The 19,758-nt window shown below is 41.1% G+C and overlaps 1 protein-coding gene across 4 annotated transcripts in view; it reads left to right on the top strand.

Annotated features, from left to right (window-relative positions):
• LOC114657406 (probable polypeptide N-acetylgalactosaminyltransferase 8) overlaps window positions 1–19,758 on the top strand; it is a 526,476-nt gene that overhangs the window by 21,278 nt on the left and 485,440 nt on the right. The gene's annotated exons all lie outside the window — the stretch shown is intronic.

The following is a 19,758-nucleotide window of genomic DNA, read 5'->3' as shown; positions in this document are numbered from 1 at the left end:
CAAAGTTCCAGGTTGTTACCTTGGTGCAAAACCATGACAATAACCATTCCTATTCTGACACAAAAGTTGTTTTTCAGTTCACTACATGTATCCTACATACTGTTCAAGTCTGTAAAAGCCTCAGTACATGTTATGTTCTGCCCATACTGGAGAAAGGAAGTTATTTTATATGAAGAGAATCCAGAAGGTAAAATGTAACCAAAAAAATTAGCCAAATTTAGAAAATTACCATCCTATATTTGTCAAAATAAAAATTATAATTCCAAAAATCATTTTCAATATAACTATTCCAAAGTTTCTTTAACTAGTACTTCCTTTAAAGAAAACGCCAAACAAAAATATTTGTTTAGTTATCTATCTAATTTAGGATGATATGCAAAGTACTTGGACTGACCTTTATGTACTCACATAATTAAAGTCATGCATTGAGATTCCTGAGCAGGTATTCATGGTAACTAGCCCAAAAGATAGTAGTGCCTCCTAAATGGAGTTAGAAAGATTTGAGAAATATTCAATGCACCAAAATATTTGAAGTGTAGAAATAAATTCTATGCATTTCAAAAGTTAAGTTGAATCAAGAGACCTTATTAACATACCACACATACACAGCATACAATGACTAGAAATAATGTACCCCAGGACCACAGTGCAACCTACACACAAATAGTACATCTATAACATAATACAGGATAAGTGCAAGACAAGTGAGAACTATACTATAGTAGATAGATAGATACTTTATTAATAGTATAGAATAGTATACTATACATAGATAAATAATAGGTAAATTAATAGACATTAAGTACAGTACAGTGCACCAACCCACAACAATGAGTGTTTTATTACAAAGGTATATATGGAAGAAGTATTTATATGTCTGTTGAAATCATAACATGTTTCCTCTCACACACCAAAGAGTTTTCTTCCTTCTTTTGTTATTTTTAATATTTGCTCTTAAAAAAACGAACCCTCCTGCCCCAACACTCTAGAGTTCTGGTTTCAATTCATTTGGAATTTTGATGTGCTGCAAATTTGAGTCTGGGTACTCCATTTTTTCCATTTACTAAAGATGTACAATGTATGTTAGGTTGGTGGAAAATTTTAAATTGTCCTGCTTTGAATATGGATGTGTGTGATTTGCATGCCATCCTGGCATCCTGTACCATGTACCCAACACTGACAGTATAGTTTATGTCTTCTGGCATCCCTGAATTGAAGAACACAGGTGTGATAATATTATATTATGAAGTGTAAGGCTTTAAGACTTTAAAACAATTCCTAAACCACAATAAAGAAACATGGATTTGTATAAATAACATAATTGCTCAGGCTGAAAGCGCACACACACTTTCAGACTGCCCTGTCTACATGATTACATGCAGAAGAACAATAATGGAGTACAATAAAAAAAATATTTCCCAAAATAATGGAGCCTAAAATCTTAATGAAAGTAATCTAGGGAAAGAAAAACACTTTATTTGACAGTGAGGTGTCAGGCAAAATAGAAAGAAAATCCATCCATCCCATCCATTTTCCAACCCGCTGAATCTGAACACAGGGTCACGGGGGTCTGCTGGAGCCAATCCCAGCCAACACAGGGCACAAGGCAGGAACCTATCCCAGGCAGGGTGCCAACCCATCGCAGGACACACACAAACACACCCACACACCAAGCATACACTTGGGCCAATTTAGAATCGCCAATCCACCTAACCAGCATGTCTTTGGACTGTGGGAGGAAACCCACGCAGACACGGGGAGAACATGCAAACTCCACGTAGGGAGGGCCCGGGAAGTGAACCCAGGTCCCCAGGTCTCCCAACTGCGAGGCTGCAGCGCTACCCACTGCGCCACCGTGCCGCCCACTAGAAAGAAAATATTTTTCTTTTATCAAACTCCAAATAATCAAATCAAATATACGGTTTAGATAAGTTGCAACCTGCTATAAAAATGCAATGCTTAAGGTGTGGCTATGTCAGAGAAAGTGAGTACCTTCAAAATAACAAAGGGAGGAAAAACATCAAGGGAATCACATAAAAACTAACATTTATTTGACAGGTGTGTTGCAAGGGCTGAAATGTTGCATTTCCAGTTTTTTAAGTAATCTTATACATATTATTGGATTTAAAACAGGACCCTTCCTTGATCTTTAAACAGATAAACATTCCAGTGACGTATTGTGACGCAAGCTTCCTCACATGATAAAAAGATTTTGTTGCTTTAACATGAATAATTCATCCTTCCTTTTTTGAGGTTACTTAAATCAGCAGGAGAGTCTGTGCTCGCAGTTGGCACGATCCCTGTATCATGTGTAAGCTCATGGCAGGGGAAACTTTCTGTGCTACCCTTTTTAACCCCATAATATTTATAGAATAGTTGTATATTGTTTGGATAATATATGAACTCATGACCAACACCACAAAATCTGTCATCTTATTATGAATAGAAAAAGTCATTAAGTGCACTCATTTTTATTATAGGTAATACTCCCATTCATTTACTAACACACCTTGCTTTCTGCAAAACATTTCATCAAAGTTAGTGGATCAGGTCAATATGATATGATTTAATTATTTGATTTAATGATTTAATATGAATTTAATTTTATTAGGACTTCTGCTTGTATTAATATTTCCTCTCCATCCACCATACCATATCTTGAAAAGGGAGCTGCTCTCTTTAAGAACCATTTAGTTTCCTTTCACTGGCATGTGTAGAGTAGCTTGATGTCAGTACACTGCTTTTCATTTTTAAGGCATTTTTGTTTTTGGACATCTCCAAGGGCATCATGTATAAACAGTGCGTACTCACAAAAATGATGTCTACACCAGTTTCCACACTCACATCGTGATGTATAAAAACTAAATTTGGCATAAAGCCATGCACATTTTCATGTCAGGTCAATTCCTTGCATACGCAATTTTTCTGCTCGGTTTTGCAAACTGGCAGCACCCAGCATCAAAGCAGTGCTTTTGTTCCAGTGTGGTTTCCCTTTCTTTTTTAGATTCACATCCCTGATGCTGCTTTATCATACACACTGAAATTAACAGCATATTGTTTATTAGTTTAAGGCATCTGATTGTAATCAACCTGCAACCATATAATGGTGCACAGAATGGCCAAACTATTCCAAATACTATAGCTGCTTTAGTGTTATTACTCTCAGTGCACCACTGAGTATTTAACCCACTGTATCTGAGTGTGGAATCACAATTCTACAGCAGCTGATCGGAAACAGGATTATTGGGATACAGCATTTAGCACACACTGCCTCAGCCATGAGCGTAGTCTATTTGAACTGTTCCCATACAGTACGGCAAACGCTTCAGAGCCTTTCTTGTAGAGACCTCACACTTCAGAAACAGTTTCATCCCAAGAGCTCTAAACACACTCAATCAGTCCATCAAGTGTTCCTGGTAGAACTGTTTGTACTTATAAGTACAATCACCTCACTGTAAACTTGCACTACAGTTTTAATATTGTACAACCTGAACCACTTTATAAAGCACATATTACATATGATGACGACTGGCTTCTAAGTCGATTCAGATTTCCAAGCGTTATCTTCTTGGAGCTCTTGATATAATTTTTAAGATGAAATGCAGTAAAGTATGTTTATTACATTATACAGATAAATTTTAAATATCATTTAAATAATGTACAGTATATGGTTAATAATTAAACATGTGAGGACATGCTGGACAGCAGTAGCGATGAGCTGGTGCCCCGTACAGGGATTGTTCCTGCCTCGTGCTGTATGCTTGCTGGGATTAGTTCGACCCAGGATGGATAGATGGATGGAATAATTAAACATGTACTATGAAGATATTTCAGTGTTCCATAAAAGTTTTGAAGAATTAAAGAACGGATTGCGTGGTGATTTGTTACATGGAGAAAGAAAAGGAAGGACAGGGATTGGGGGTTAGCACATTTGAGAGAGACAGTACTGCTGCAATAAAGTATTTCATTGAAGGTCACGCACAGTGCAAGCATCTTGTGGGAGGCAGGAACAATCTCTGGACATCACTAATACTGTGCCACCGTGTCCCCATGTTTAATACATGCTTTAATTCCTATCATTATGAAAATATCAAGTATACAGTAATCCCTCACTATATCGCGCTTCGCCTTTCGCGGCTTCACTCCATCGCGGATTTTATATGTAAGCATATTTAAATATATATCGCGGATTTTTCGCTGCTTCGAGGGTTTTTGAGGACAATGGGTCTTTTAATTTCTGGTACATGCTTCTTCAGTTGGTTTGCCCAGTTGATTTCATACAAGGGACGCTATTGGCAGATGGCTGAGAAGCTACCCAACTTACTTTTCTTTCTCTCTCTCTTGCGCTGACTATCTGTGATCCTGACGTAGGGGGTGTGAGCAGGGGGGCTGTTCGCACACTTAGACGATACGGACGCTCGTCTAAAAATGCTGAAAGATTATCTTCACTTTGCTACCTTCTGTGTGCAGCTTTTAAGTATGCTGCACGGTGCTTCGCATACTTAAAAGCTCAAAGGGCACATATTGATTTTTTTATCTGTCTCTCTCTCTCTGCTCCTGAGGAGGGGGTGTGAGCTGCCGCCTTCAACAGCTTTGTGCCGTGGTGCTTCGCATACTTAAAAGCAAACAGCCCTATTGATTTATTTGCTCCTTTGAAGAGGAAGATATGTTTGCATTCTTTTAATTGTGAGACTGAACTGTCATCTCTGTCTTGTCATGGAGCACAGTTTAAACTTTTGAAAAAGAGACAAATGTTTGTTTGCAATGTTTGAATAACGTTCCTGTCTCTCTACAACCTCCTGTGTTTCTGCGCAAATCTGTGACCCAAGCATGACAATATAAAAATAACCATATAAACATATGGTTTCTACTTTGCGGATTTTCTTATTTCGCGGGTGGCTCTGGAACGCAAACCCCGCGATGGAGGAGGGATTACTGTACATCTTAATATTTAAATTGTAAATTGTTCAGAGAGCTGTAATATCATGAATGTAATGTATTCTGTGTGCCGTTGGCGGAAGAGAAGCCCGTTTAAGAAGCAAATAGTGATTCACACACAGAGTACATAGAAGAACACATAGAATACGAAGCATGCTACTTTTTTTTTCATAGAACATACTACTTTAGTTACGATGGGATTTGAGAAACTAGTAAATTAAACAATTTTAAGATGAAGTTTATGACGTTTTACTTTAATGACAAAATATGTGATTAAAGTTTACATTTCGAGATTAAAGTTGATATTTGGACAACTGTGTCCTTATTTTGTTTTTCTTTTCTCTGTACCCTAATACGCTTCCATATGACACTCAGATGGTGGGCTGCGACTCGCCTTTTCACGGCGACTTTGATATCTGACCACTTCTTATTTATTTTGGGCACTTTGTGACTTTCTGAACTTGAACTTTCGAGTTCCTTCACCACTCTGTTACTCAATCAACTTCCTTTTGTTGTTTATATCACTGCTTAAACCAACAGATAGTATGTTTTTCCTTGCCTCTACTTGGTATTCACTGAAATTCTTCTTTTTCCCCCGTGCTTTTGCTATTGACTTTTCACAGAACATGAAACATAAGGGGCTATTTATATTGATTTGCATATTCAAAGGGGCGTAATTCTGGGAGGAGTCTGGGTGGGGCGGCAGGCGCATGCACGTTCTTTACTTTTAACACTGACCGGGATTTATGTAGCGGAAGAACACTGAAGTTGGCTTACGCACAAATTTATGCATCTGGATTTTTTTGTGAGTATGCACATTTCTGCTTTTGTTCATATGCCATGTTTTAGTGTGAATTGTACACAGAGTGTTATGTATGAGGCCCCTGGCGTACTGGAGTGTAAGAGATGGGGACTTGTTTTCTGCCTATTTCATGTTTATAACATTTCTCATTTGACTGTTCCCATTTTTTAAAAAAATTAATAAAAATGCTCACTTGCAGGTGTTAATGGATGAAATCTTCTGTAGTCTCTTTTTTACGAAAGATGATCACAATTGCTGGAAAGCTCTGCTCTGTATGCGTTCGTGTGTGTTGGTAATGGTTGAGGTCAAGGCCAAGAACTCTACCATTTATCCATTTTCACAACCTACTCAATCCAGATACAGGTTTATGGAGAACAGCAACTGAAAAAATAAAAAGCTGGTAAACTAGTGTAAGACATCCTGATCTTCTAACTCACCTTGGATAAAGGCATCAACCAAATCTTACTTGTGTAATATGTCCGGAATTCAGCTTCTGTACCTGAGTGTAATGTCATCCAGAATTCACAAAAGGGCTGCAATGTCCAATGAACAAAGGCATCTTATAAAGAAAGAGGGAAATAAGGGCTAGAATATGTGCTGGACAAAGCGAACAAGACACACAAAGAAGAAGGATATTAGAGCTAGAATGTGCAATGAACAGAGTGAACAAGATGCACAAAGAAAGAGGGATATAAGGGCTAGCATAGCTGGTGAACTGAGATTCCTAAATGCATGATGTGCTTGAAAAAGACTGATTTATCATTGTACCATTCTGCCAATTTTAATGAATGGATGTTTTGCTGTGCTAGTATCTATTGTCAGAGGAGGCTGGGGGTGGTACCCAGCCGGAACGCCCAGGAGGACCAGATGAGGGCTTATGCCTCCCCCAGACCATGTGGGGGTGACCACCCTGGTGGCTTTTGGGACAAAGGGAACAGAGCTTTGAAGCTCAACCCTATAGGGGCCCGTGGTCACCACCAGGGGGCGCCCCAATGCCTATGGAGCCCTGGCCCTCAGCACTTCCGCCACACCCGGAAGTGCTGGGGGGAAAAAGACCAGGGACACCCGGAATGCTTCCTGGTGCGCAGCCGGTACTTCCGCCACACTGGGGAGTGCCGGCGAAGGCTAATCAGGAGGCACCTGGAGCACATCCGGGTGTGTATAAAAGGGGCCGCCTCCCTCCATTCGATGGCTGGAGTTGGGTGGAAGAGGATGGGAGAGGAGTGGAGGCGGACTAGAGAAAGAGAGAAGAGGCATTGTGAGGCCTGGACTTTGGGGTGATTGGTGCTGCGGCACTGGGTTGTGTGTGTGTTTCATTTGTAATAATTGTAAATAAATGTGTGTTGGGTGATAAAACGATGTCTACCTGTCTGTGTCTGGGCTGTTCCCCACACTATATAATGTAGGCTGATTTCTGTCAGTCTGGCAGTAACACTCTGGCCGTGTTCTATGTTATAGCTTGTGATGCACCATTTCCTTTATTGTATTTTTAATGTATGGAATAATAAAATGCATTGCATTCAAATAGGTGAGTCATCACAAAACTTTGCATTGAGTTTGAGAATACAATACCAAATAGTGTATAATTGAGGCAACAAACTGACACTATAACATAATGAAGGAAAATTTCAATTGAAAAAATAGGAAATAAAAAAAGGAGTACTAGTCCATGAAACATTCTGGTGATCTGCTCTCATTAATGTAGCAAGATGAGATCAGAAATAAATCATGTAAATCAGTAGCAAATTTCAACAACAGTTATAAAGAGGTCAAACGTTCAACTACTTCCCTCTCTGTGACAGTCAGTGCGCTCCAATGGGATTAGTATTCCCCCTGTCCTTTATTTTATTTCCTACCATTTCTTTCCTTTTAACATCTCCTTTAATAGGTTGAAAATGTTGGTTATATATGTCACCTGCTAGAATGAAAACTTCAAAGCATTTTATTAGTAAAAGTGACTAACGTTGTGAGTACTTCTGACTGCAGTTACACTCCCTGTTGAATTAATTTCATTCAGATGATGCTTCTACACTTAGATTTAATCACTAGACAACCAGTTCATGATTTATTGTGGACTGGGCTGGCCAGCATAATCATAATGAATAAAGTTTAAATGGAAATAAAAACCATGCATATTGTATTTATAGGCGTTTTTTTTGCATTATGGAGCTTTTGGAGTTAACTTTGCAGATAAAATGGTGGTATGCAAGTGATATGATTGCCATGTCTATGTGTGTGCTAGCACATAGCATGTGTCAGAAAAACGACCAAAAGACGAGAAGGTTTGGGGCAGCCACCCATATAATTGTTTACGGCTGCAAAACTGATCAAATAGCAGAGACATGCTCATTCAACAGAGTCCAAAACAGAACTGATTTCCATGAGTGAAGATGGCAGCTTTAAAGGCCAGTAGCGGAAGTGATGTCATTAATACCGGAACCAGAAGTGACATCAGTGGCTGCCCCAGAGCCGGGCGGGATTTCCCTAGAATGGTCTGCAAAAGATCGAGAGGGAAAATTAGTGCACTTCGCCACCCCTTGGTCTGGCATGAAATCACATGTATTTAAGCCCTTTAGCTGTCTCCTAAACACACGTGTGTGACAGGGCCCCCCCCCCCCCCCCCCCCCCCCCCAGCCCATACCCATCGGGCATTCTGCACCTAGAGGTCATGAACGCGGGAGAGAGCATCGGCATTGGCATGTAGAGAACCCTTCCGATGAATGAGCGAAAACTTATAATGTTGCAGATCGAGGAACCATCTCGTGACTCGTTAGTTAGACTCCTTGTGCAGGGCCATCCACTGTAAAGGTGCATGGTCCGTGACTAGTGTAAACTCCCAACCCAAGAGGTAGTACCTCAACTGTGTAATCGCCCACTTAATCGCAAGAGCCTCCTTCTCCACTGCCGCATATCTGGTCTCCCGATCCAACAGTTTCCGGCTCAGGAACATGACGGGGTGTTCAGCACCATCGACACTTTGGCTCAGCACTGCCCCTAGGCCTGTGTCTGAAGAGTCCGTCTGGAGGATATAAGGCCATGAAAAGTCAGGCGCCTTTAAAACGGATGCCGACGTCAGGGCCCTTTTTAAGTCACTGAAGGCTGCCTCAGTCATATCAGTCCATACCACAGTGTTAGGAGCCCTCTTCTTTGTTAAATTAGTCAAGGGCAAGGCTCTCTCCGAAAAGCGTGGTACAAACCGGCGAGGCCATGTCAAAATGGCTTCTATTTTAGAGCACTGCGGCTTCACCGTACCACAACCCACCAGGTAGCCCAAATACTTGGCTTCCTCCAATCCAAAGAAACATTTCTTTGGATTGATTCGAAGACCGGCTTCACCCAGCGTCCGCAATACCGCTCCGACGTGCTGTAAGTGTTCCTTCCAGGTGCAGGAATAGATGACAACGTCATCCAGGTAGGCAGCACTATACATGTTATGGGGGTGGAGCACTTTGTCCACCAGACGCTGGAAAGTTGCAGGAGCCCCATGTAACCCGAATGGAAGGACACGATACTGCCAGTGCCCACTAGGGGTGCTAAACACGGTTTTACCCTTTGCAGAGTCTGTTAAAGGAACCTGCCAGTACCCTTTGGTCATGTCAAGTGTGGTCAGGTATTGTGCCTGTCCAAGCCTTTCAAGGAGGTTGTCCACTCGAGGCATTGGATAAGCATCAAATTGTGAGACCTGATTAAGCCAACGGAAGTCATTGCAAAACCTTCAACTCGCGTCAGGCTTAGGAACCAAGACAATTGGGCTGGACCAGGGACTATGACTCTACTCTATGACTCCTAGGTCCAGCATGCGCTTGATTTCCAGTTCCACTTCCGCTTACTTTGCCTCAGGAAGTCGATAGGGTCGTTCTCGGACTATGACCCCGGGTTCAGTCACAATGTCATGGGCAACAAGAGAGGTCCTTCCTGGAATTTCGTCTACCACCTCCGGAACGGATGAGATAACTGCTTCTAGCTCTCTCCTCTGTCGGTTATTCAAATTAGACCTGAAGTTAAGTGTGTTACTTTGAGCAAAGAAGGAGTGGGGCTGGCCGGAGGTGGGATCAGGGTCCCTTTCCTTCCACGGTTTCAGCAGATTCACGTGATATATCCGCTCACTCGGTCGACGATTGGGTTGTTTCACCAAATAGTCGACGAGTCCCTTCCTCTCTTTAACTTCGTATGGCCCTTGCCAGTGGGCAAGTAGTTTAGAGTGGGAGGTGGGAACCAATACCATGACTCGATCCCCCAGCTGGAACTCCCGAAGTGTCGTGCCATGGTCATAATAGTGGGCCTGTGCTGCTTGTGCCTCTTTCATGTGACTTTTTAATATGGGCCGAATTTTCTCAAATCTATCGCGTAACTGCGCGATATATTCCAAAATATTAGTCGAGGGAAGAGCCTCTCCTTCCCAACCTTCTTTTAAAATGTCCAATATGCCCCGGGGTTGTCGTCCATATAATAATTCAAAGGGTGAGAAACCCGTTGAGGCTTGAGGGACTTCCCGGTAGGCAAAGAGCACGAGGGGGAGGAGTTGATCCCAATTCCTCCCATCCCCGCTGACCACCTTATGAAGCATCTGTTTGAGAGTCTGATTAAATATCTCTACTAAACCATCGGTTTCAGGATGATACACCGCGGTTCTCAAGTGCTTTATTTTCAGCAACTTGGCCGTTTCCTTGAACGTCTCCGAGGTAAACGGTGTCCCTTGGTCCATAAGGACTTCTTTAGGGACCCCAACTCACGCAAAGACTCCCATTAGTTCCCGTGCGATGGCTTTAGAATTAGCTGAGCGCAACGGAATAGCTTCTGGATATTGGGTCGCATAATATATGAGGACTAATATATATTTATGTCCTCGGGCCGAGGGTTCCAGGGGTCCTACTATGTCGACCCCTATCCTGTCAAAGGGAACATCAATTAAGGGAAGGGGAACGAGAGGAGCATGGTCCCTCCTAGGAATTTGCCGCAGCTGACATTCCGGGCCCGAAATATAGAAGTGGTGAACCTCCTCGTTAATTCCCGGCCATTCCCGTTCAGAAATAAAAAGAAAATATTCTTATGCTCGTCAATAACAGTCATTGTTTGCCATTTGAAATGAAAACACTCAGTCACACTGAATCACTGATCTAGTTGCTCTAGACAAGCACAAATGGTTTTTCAGTACTCAAAATGTTTGTTCCCAACACTTTGTTGAATGTAAACTCACACAAATCTGCTGGACCAGACAACATACCTGGCTGTGTGCTCACGAAATGTACAAATCAGATAAAAGATATTTTTATAGACATTTTCATCATTTCCCCCAGGCAGGCAGTCGTCCCCAAGTGCTTCCAAATGACCACCACATACTCGTGCTAAAGAAGTCCTCTGTCTCTTGGCTCAATGACTATTTCCTTATAGCACTTACACCTGTCATTTTGAAGAACTTAGAAAGGCTAGACATGGCCCACTGAAAGATGAATTTCCCACATTGTATGACCCTTTCCAGTTTTCCGTTTGCCCGAACCATTTCTTTGAGGATGCCATATGATCTACTTTGGCCTTGTCCCATCTGGACAAATTAGCTCCATAATACTAGAATGTTTTTTATTGACTTCAGTTCAACATCCAACACCAGAGCTGGCCTGAGGAATAAGCGAACTAAGCGACTGCTTAGGGCCCCCTAGACCACCAGAGGGGCCCCAAAAGCGCTTGAAATGTCCCAAAATAGAACATGTTTTTTTAATTTTTAATTATTATTGGAATTACAAGGCTCTAACTTGCAAAACATGAAAAGAAGCAAGGAACACAAACAGTTTATTTATAAATTGTTACAAAACACAATCTGTGGTGGTAGCAGTGTCTGCATGTATTAGATGCTTTCTACAGTTCAATTGGTCTGGTTGTCTGATACGACAGACCTTTCTGTTGTCTATACATTGTCACCAGCCAGAAGAAAATTAATATTTATTTTACCATTCTTTTGATGGTATTTTTCCAAGTCCAAATAAGAACCAACTTCCTTTGTTTTCTTCTTTGAGCTGGAAAAAAATTTCTAATGCGTCATGTCATCTTTCATGGCGACTCGGCCAAGTCAATTTCAACAAATTGTCGGGCTCACCAAAAAACAACTTCAATCAGCAGTCTATCTACAACATAGGTAGGCTACTTCTTGGGTCTCCCGCTTTATCAGGATTACAGAGCACCCATCATGTTATGAAAATGAGGAAATAGTTTGAACGCTATGATCACTATTCCCCTATTTCTGTATGATGCGATTTACCCGGAATATACAGGAAAATTGCTGCATTTCGAATTTAAAATATATGTACCGTAATTCTGCATGGTCTTGGTGTGATGTATAAATCTTCACATGTTACATATATTCTGGCATGGATCCATGTTGCTCAGATTTAACATACAAGATTTATCCGAAATAATTATACTACATGTTATGGCTCCGTGGTGAAGCAGTGTGGCCACATGACAAAGAAATGGGAAAAATGACAGATAGAACTTTATAATCTTAAGGGAATATATTAATATTTTGTGATATATTATGTCTACAGTAATCACACAAAAACAAAGTTATGTTAAGCTGGTGTCACGAATCTTGTGCATGAACGCAAAATTGTAAAGGACATTATATTGGGATGCCATCAATCGGACTAGGTAACAGTCTTCTCTGCGTTGAAATCTGCAAAACTAGTTATGTCACAAAAAAGGACATATCCTTCTGGAGCAGAGAACAGAAAGAAGAAGAAAATAGAAGATAATTAAAAACAGCACGATAAAGCATTTCACCATAATTACTTGCTAAATAGCGTTATTGATTTCAGTCAAGGTATGTTCGACTAATGTTAGCTAGTTGGGGGATGAAGGGGAGGAATTCATGACATGTTGTAAACACATGTATGTCGTCGTAAAATCTATGTATGCCATAGACCCATTTTCTAAAAACAAAAAGGTAAGTTTATGTATATTATTTTACAAAAGATGTGTCGGTTTAGAACGGTATCGACTATGTCAACTAACTGTGGCAGCCCTACTACTCGGGGTGTAATGATACATGACAAGACACTAGGTTTGGGTCACATTGTGATCAAATTAATATAAATAAGCTTTAACCAAATGTAACATTTTTGAAGTATTCCAGCTTCAAAGTAATACATACAGAGAGAAACTATTCAGCATAAAATCAATGTAGGCTATATTTGATTTTTATATAGTAAAAATGACACAGAATCAGTGTTTCTTAATACTTTTTCATCCATAGTGTGAGAAAAGTGGAATCACACATCACTGAAAAAATAACAACAAAAAACTTGCTTAATGTGTTGCTGTGGTGTAATGTGGAAAGCCATAGTAGTAAATATGAAAACCCACTGGAATCTGCAACGTTAGAAAAATCGAGTATGTAAAATGTTTACTTATTAATACATTAACTGGTTAAAATATAAACTTATATGAATTATATGAATGTAATACATATTTATATATATATTTAATATACTATATATGTTATACTATAGCATCAACAACAAAGTTGGCCGTCAGATCTCTTATAATGATGTCATAAATCACTTTGCCCCCTGAAAAGCCACGAAAGAGAGATTCAAAGGTGAAAGTGTAATATTGAGGTAGATTGCAACAGGAAGAAATAAGAATACCTAAAAAAAAGAAAAGGAAAAAAAAGAAAGAAAATGCCTTAAATTTTATTTTGTAATTTTTTTGCACATCTGTACAAAGTTTTCATAATTATTCATCTTTATATTGAACAGTTATTGTAAAGTTGTTACAGGTTCATCTTTTCTTTTTATGTCATTATTTAAGTTTTCATTTAATTAATTTTGATGTTGTCTTTGTTTTGAGTTGCATTTTTCATTTTTAAAATAAGTTATTTTATTTTATATCATTTGAAGTCGATAGTTGTTCTGCACTTTTACATGTTGAAAATGTTTAGCAAAAATCAACTAAAGTGTTTAACATGTTTACAGTAAATACATGGCCTACTGGTTTATTTGGTTTTTGGTTACTTTTCAACATACCACATTCAGTATACAACTTATCACTGTACTGTACTCAAAGTACTATAACTCTTTGAATAGAGATTTTCATCCCAACCCTCAGGACCACCACACGCCCCCTCACTCCCACAGTCCAAGTTTTGGCTCTATTCTAACTCAAAGTTGAACTGTCTAGGGGAGCCTAGGGATTGGTTTAGGAAACCTTACTTTGAATATTAAAGTACACATTAACACGAGACCACTTTGGTGAGTTTAATACCTTTTAAGATTAAAAATCACAGAAGAGTCAAAACATGCCAGGCTGACATTGATATAAAGTAAGTAACAGCAACAACTAAACAAAGTGATAATGGGAGTGTTAAAGTTATCTTAGGTGTGCGAATGATCAAGCATTGACAATAGTAGTTTTGGCAGTGCCAAGGTGGTGGGAGGCCCCCAAATCTTGTTCTGCTTAGGGACCCACAAAGGCTCTGTTCAATATCATCACCCGTCGGAAGTTGACAGGGAAGATGAGTTTTCTAGGCTACAACACTTCCCTATGCAACTGGATTCTGGACTTCCTGTCAGAGAGACCCCAGGCAGATTGCGTTGGAAACATCATTTCCAGTACCATCATGCTGAGCATCAGAGCCCCCTATTGCTGCTTTCCCACCCCACTTCTTATGATTGTACAGGTGCATACAGCTCCTTAGTAGATGACACAATGGTGATGGGTCCTATCAACAGCGGGGATGAGTTTACAGAATGGAGATACGATGATTAGCGGACTGGTGCAGGTGCAACAATCTGTCTATTAATGCGGTAAAGACAAAAGAGATGACTGATGACTTCAGGAAGGCCCATGTTGTCCACACCACACTGAAAAATCGAAGGGTTGTGCTGTGGAATTGGTCAAGAGCACCAAATTCCTTAATGTGAACCTTTGTAACTGACCTTCCTTCTCCCTTCAGCAGATGAAAAATTCAAGAATACCTCCACCCATACTTACCACATTCTACGGGGGCACCATTCAAATGCATTCTGACCAGCTGCCTCACTATCTAGTTTGGATACTACGGTGTTTCTGATCATAAGGTCCTGCAATGGGTATCTAATACAGCAGTAAAGATCATGAGGACTTCTCTGCCCTCTATTATTTAGAGCTGCATCCACAAAACCTATAGCATTGTGAAGGACCCCTGCCATCTTTCCCGTGGTCTCTTTGTCCCACTTCCATCTCACAGAAGGTGCTGTAGCATCTGTACCACTACTGCCAGGTTCTGCGGCAGCTTCTATCCCTTGGCCATCTGGAATCTGAACTCTGTGCTGCCCCCACAAATCAGATCTACTCCCAGAAGCTTACTTATCTTATCTACTGTTGTTTTTATTTATTTATTCATTACTATCTGTTTTAAAAGTTTCTATTCACTTACGTCTTATGCATTATTGATTTATTTATCCATTTATAGTATAGTAAAGTTCTTTACCTGTTTTGCTTTTGCCCTGTGTTTATGTATGTGTTGCACCGTGGTCCAGGGGAATGTTATTTCTGCAGTACTGTGTATGGATGGTATGACAAAAACGCCACTTGACTAGATTTGCCTTTAAAGAAAAAATATATTGTTGTCAATTCTCTACTTTTGTTTTCAGATGTAAAAGTCAGAAATGTTCATTCTGCTCTGATATTATATTGTAATTTCAATGTAACTTTAATACATTAATTATATTCTGACATTTGTATTTTTAAGATAAAATTAAGAATAACAGATCCTATTATTTTTCCCATCCAGAAGTAATGGCACACTGTTCTGTTTGTTCAGCATGAACTTTACTGCACTGTGTGTGTTGGATAATTTGCAGCCCCAAACTAAGCCAGTGCAGCTGTTTGCATGAGTACACTCTTTGATGGACTGATTTCCCATTAGGGTTAACGTAACCAAGATCAGCATCGGATTTCCATGACCTTGAATCTGAATAAGTGGGTTGGAAAATGTGCAGACTTTATGAACAAATGACACATGCAAAAAGTAAGGAACTATTCCATTGTTTCATTTGGTAGTTTATGATTTATCTTTGTTTCAGCAAACAAACAGAATAAAGAAGTCAAGGAAGATCCAAATATGAAGGCAAAGAAAATTACTAAGAAACTTTTCCCCAATTCAAAACTGTTTAAGGAGTGGGGAGACGAGCTGTCTGCAGAAGAACAAACGGAGGCACAAAACTTGTTTCAACAATATGGATACAACGTTTTTCTAAGTGACAGGCTGCCTCTCAACAGGGACATCCCAGACACAAGAGATCCCAGGTACAGTAGGCTGTCATATCAGTCCTATTTTGCATCTCAGGTTTCTGTTCACAAAATATAATACAAAAATATATCAAAGTGAAAGACAACCCTAACACACAAAGATGAGCTTTTCAAGAATTGTTTCTAATTGATATTTTAGCTTTTAAAGAATTGATTCTACTTGTTATTTCAGCTTTTTGTCATTCTATGCAAAGTTTTTAAAATTTCAGCCCACACTGTCAAATGTCTGAATATGTTTTACTCATGCTAATCCATTTAAGAAAGAAATTCTTACACACACAAGCAAAATCTTTTTAATCCTCTGGATACTGTTGGTTTGGCAGATTTCTTTTACATCTGACACTCTGAACATCCACAGGGACTAGAACATGTAAATAGAATCCCTTGACGGGGAAGACATGCTTCACAATTTTTGAAACTGTATATTTTATCTCCTACTTTTTTTTTACAAATAAAATTAAAAAATGAAAAAGTATACACCAAACCTAACTATGGTTAGTGCTGCCCTTATAGTCGCTTTTCACTGGATACAATGGGGCACATTGTGCACAAAATTCTTCCGCTTGCTAATAATGCAGCAGCAGTTGTTATAATAATTGCTGAAAGAAAAGCAGTCATGAGTACAGACTGTATTAATTTATCCCCTTATGCACTAAGGGGTTTTGGCTATTATTGCACCTAAAACACCGCAAAAATAAACAGCTATTGGCTGGGCTGCGGCGTAAGATGGCTGCACCGACGAGAGCTCCGAGTCATCTCAGCAAAAAGTTATTATTTATTTTCTTACTACTCACTCTTTTTGTGCGTTCTACTTTATCACACTTTCAGTATGACCGGCAAACACTATTGGAATTACGTTCATCAGCCAGTTCGGATTTTACAACAGTTTTTGATATCGCAGACACTGTACTGCCTGGAGCCTTTTGCTTACTCGCGCGACGCCGAAGGAAAACAAAGAGGGGGAAACGCGCCGGAGTTCTGTGCCGAACCCGACAGGGAAACAACAAGCCTCCTCTGCCTAGCATCCTGCTCGCTAACGTTCAGTCTCTGGACAACAAATTAGATGAGCTGCGCGCACGGATAAAGCACCAGAAAGACATCACGAACTGCTGCGTTTTGGCGTTCACAGAGACGTGGTTAGAGCCCAGCGTACCTGACTGCGCAGTCACACCAGACAGGTTCACAGTTTATCGGGGAGACAGAACGAAGGACTCAGGCAAGTCAAGGGGAGGGGGTGTGTGCTTTATGGTTAATTCTTCGTGGGCTACGGATGTGTGTGTCTTAAAAACACACTGCTCACCGGTTCTTGAGCTGCTGACCATTAAAGTTAGACCCTTTTACCTCCCGAGGGAGTTCAGTTCAGTTCTTCTTTCAGTTGTTTACATCCCCCCACAAGCTGATAAAGCTTCGGCTATGGATGAACTGTATGATGTTATCAGTGGACTAGAGAACGCTAACTCAGAAGCAGCATTTATTGTGTTGGGAGACTTTAACAGAGCAAACATGAAGAAAGTTCTCCCTAGGTACTATCAGCACATCTCTCCCCCCACAAGAGGTGATCAAACACTGGATCATTGTTACACCTTATTCAAGGACTCCTACAAATCTCTCCCTCGACCAGCTTTTGGAAAAGCAGACCATTGCTCTGTATTGCTGCTGCCTGCATATAAACAAAGACTTAAACAGGAAAAACCGGTTTACAGGAACATCTACAAATGGGACAGTGAAGCTGAGGGGGTCTTACAGGACTGCTTTGAAACAACTGATTGGGAGATGTTTGAGGATGCAGCTGATGGCAACATCAATGAATTCACAGACTCTGTCACAGGATATATCAGCAAGTGCATTGACGATGTTGTCACTAAAACCACCGTTTGCATATATCCTAACCAGAAACCCTGGGTAAATAGGGAGATCCGGGCTAAGCTTAAGGCGCGGACCTCTGCCTTTGGCTCAGGGGACTCTGATGCATACAAAGCAGCCAGATACGAACTCCGGAGGTCCATCAAGAAGGCCAAACGGGACTACAGGGACAAAGTAGAGTCAAGCTACCACAGCTCTGACACCAAGCGCCTGTGGAATGAACTGTGCTGCATCACTGACTATAAAAAGAAAAACACAGTCAGTGTTCAGCCCACTGCATGTCTTGCAGACGAGCTCAATACTTTCTATGCTCGTTTTGATGCAGCCAACAAAGAACAGGTGCTATATCCTCAAGGGGGCAGTGAGTCTGTCACTCTGATCCTTGAAACGTCTGATGTGAGAAGGTCCTTCAAAAAGGTCAATCCTCGCAAAGCTCCGGGACCAGATGGCATCCCAGGCCGTGCTGTCAGGGCGTGTGCTGACCAGCTAGCAGGTGTGTTCACCAACATTTTCAATCTCTCCCTGAGGCAGTCAGTGGTCCCCACTTCCTTCAAGGCATCCACCATCATTCCTGTCCCAAAGAAACCGGTGGTCTCCTGTCTGAATGACTATCGCCCGGTTGCACTGACATCGGTCATTATGAAGTGTTTCGAGCAACTAGTCAAAGGTCACATCTGCTCCTCCCTCCCTGACACGCTGGATCCTCTCCAATTTGCTTACAGAGCAAACAGATCGACAGAGGATGCCGTTGCGCTAACAATAAACACTGCCCTCACCCACCTGGAAAGAGGAAATACATATGTAAGAATGCTGTTCATAGATTACAGCTCAGCATTCAACACCATCATCCCCTCAAAACTCGTCTTGAAGCTTGACGACCTTAGGTTGGGGACGACCATCTGCAGATGGATTTTCTCTTTCCTCACAAACAGGCCCCAGGTGGTGAGAGTCGGCAAACACACATCCTCATCACTCATTTTAAACACAGGAGCGCCGCAGGGCTGTGTGCTTAGCCCCCTCTTGTATTCCTTGTTCACCCATGACTGTGTTGCAAAACACGGCACAAACACCATCATCAAGTTTACAGACGACACAACCATCATAGGCCTTATCACTGACAACGATGAGACGGCCTACAGAGAGGAGGTGCTGGCATTGAGTAATTGGTGCCTAGATAACAACTTGTCTCTTAACGTCAGCAAAACCAAGGAGATGATTGTGGACTATCGAAAACAACAAGGCAGAGAACACCAGGCCATCTACATCAGCGGCATAGAAGTTGAAAGGGTTAACAGCTTCAAGTTCCTCGGAGTAAACATCACCAAGGATCTCTCGTGGACCCTTCACATAGACACTGTGGTCAAGAAAGCTCGCCAGCGGCTCTTTTTCCTGAGGAGGCTGAGGAAGTTTGGCATGAATGCCAACATCACCTCAAACTTTTACAGGAGTGTGGTCGAGAGTCTGCTGACGGGCTGCATTACCGTCTGGTATGGGAGCTGCTCTGCCAGCAGCCGGAAATCACTACAGAGAGTGGTGAAGGCAGCAGAGCACATCACGGGCAAGAGTCTTCCTGCCATTGAAGACATTTACCTCCATCGGTGCTTGCGTAAGACAAGCAGCATCATAAAGGACCACAGCCATCCAGCACGCCAGCTGTTCTCCTTGTTACCATCTGGCAGACGATACAGGAGTCTGGCTGCTCGGACTACAAGACTTAAGAACAGTTTTTACCACCAGGCCATTCGACTCCTCAACAGCAACACCTGAACACTTACATTCACTTACATTACATCTACATTGCATTACATCTACATTGCACTACTCACACACACACTGTACCTGCACACACTCTGAATACAGACTGGAACATG

This window comes from Erpetoichthys calabaricus, chromosome 1, assembly GCF_900747795.2.
Source record: "Erpetoichthys calabaricus chromosome 1, fErpCal1.3, whole genome shotgun sequence".
Classification (NCBI taxonomy): Eukaryota; Metazoa; Chordata; class Cladistia; order Polypteriformes; family Polypteridae; genus Erpetoichthys; species Erpetoichthys calabaricus.
Note: the sequence above shows the minus strand (reverse complement) of the source record. Positions and strands in the feature narration are given on the sequence as shown.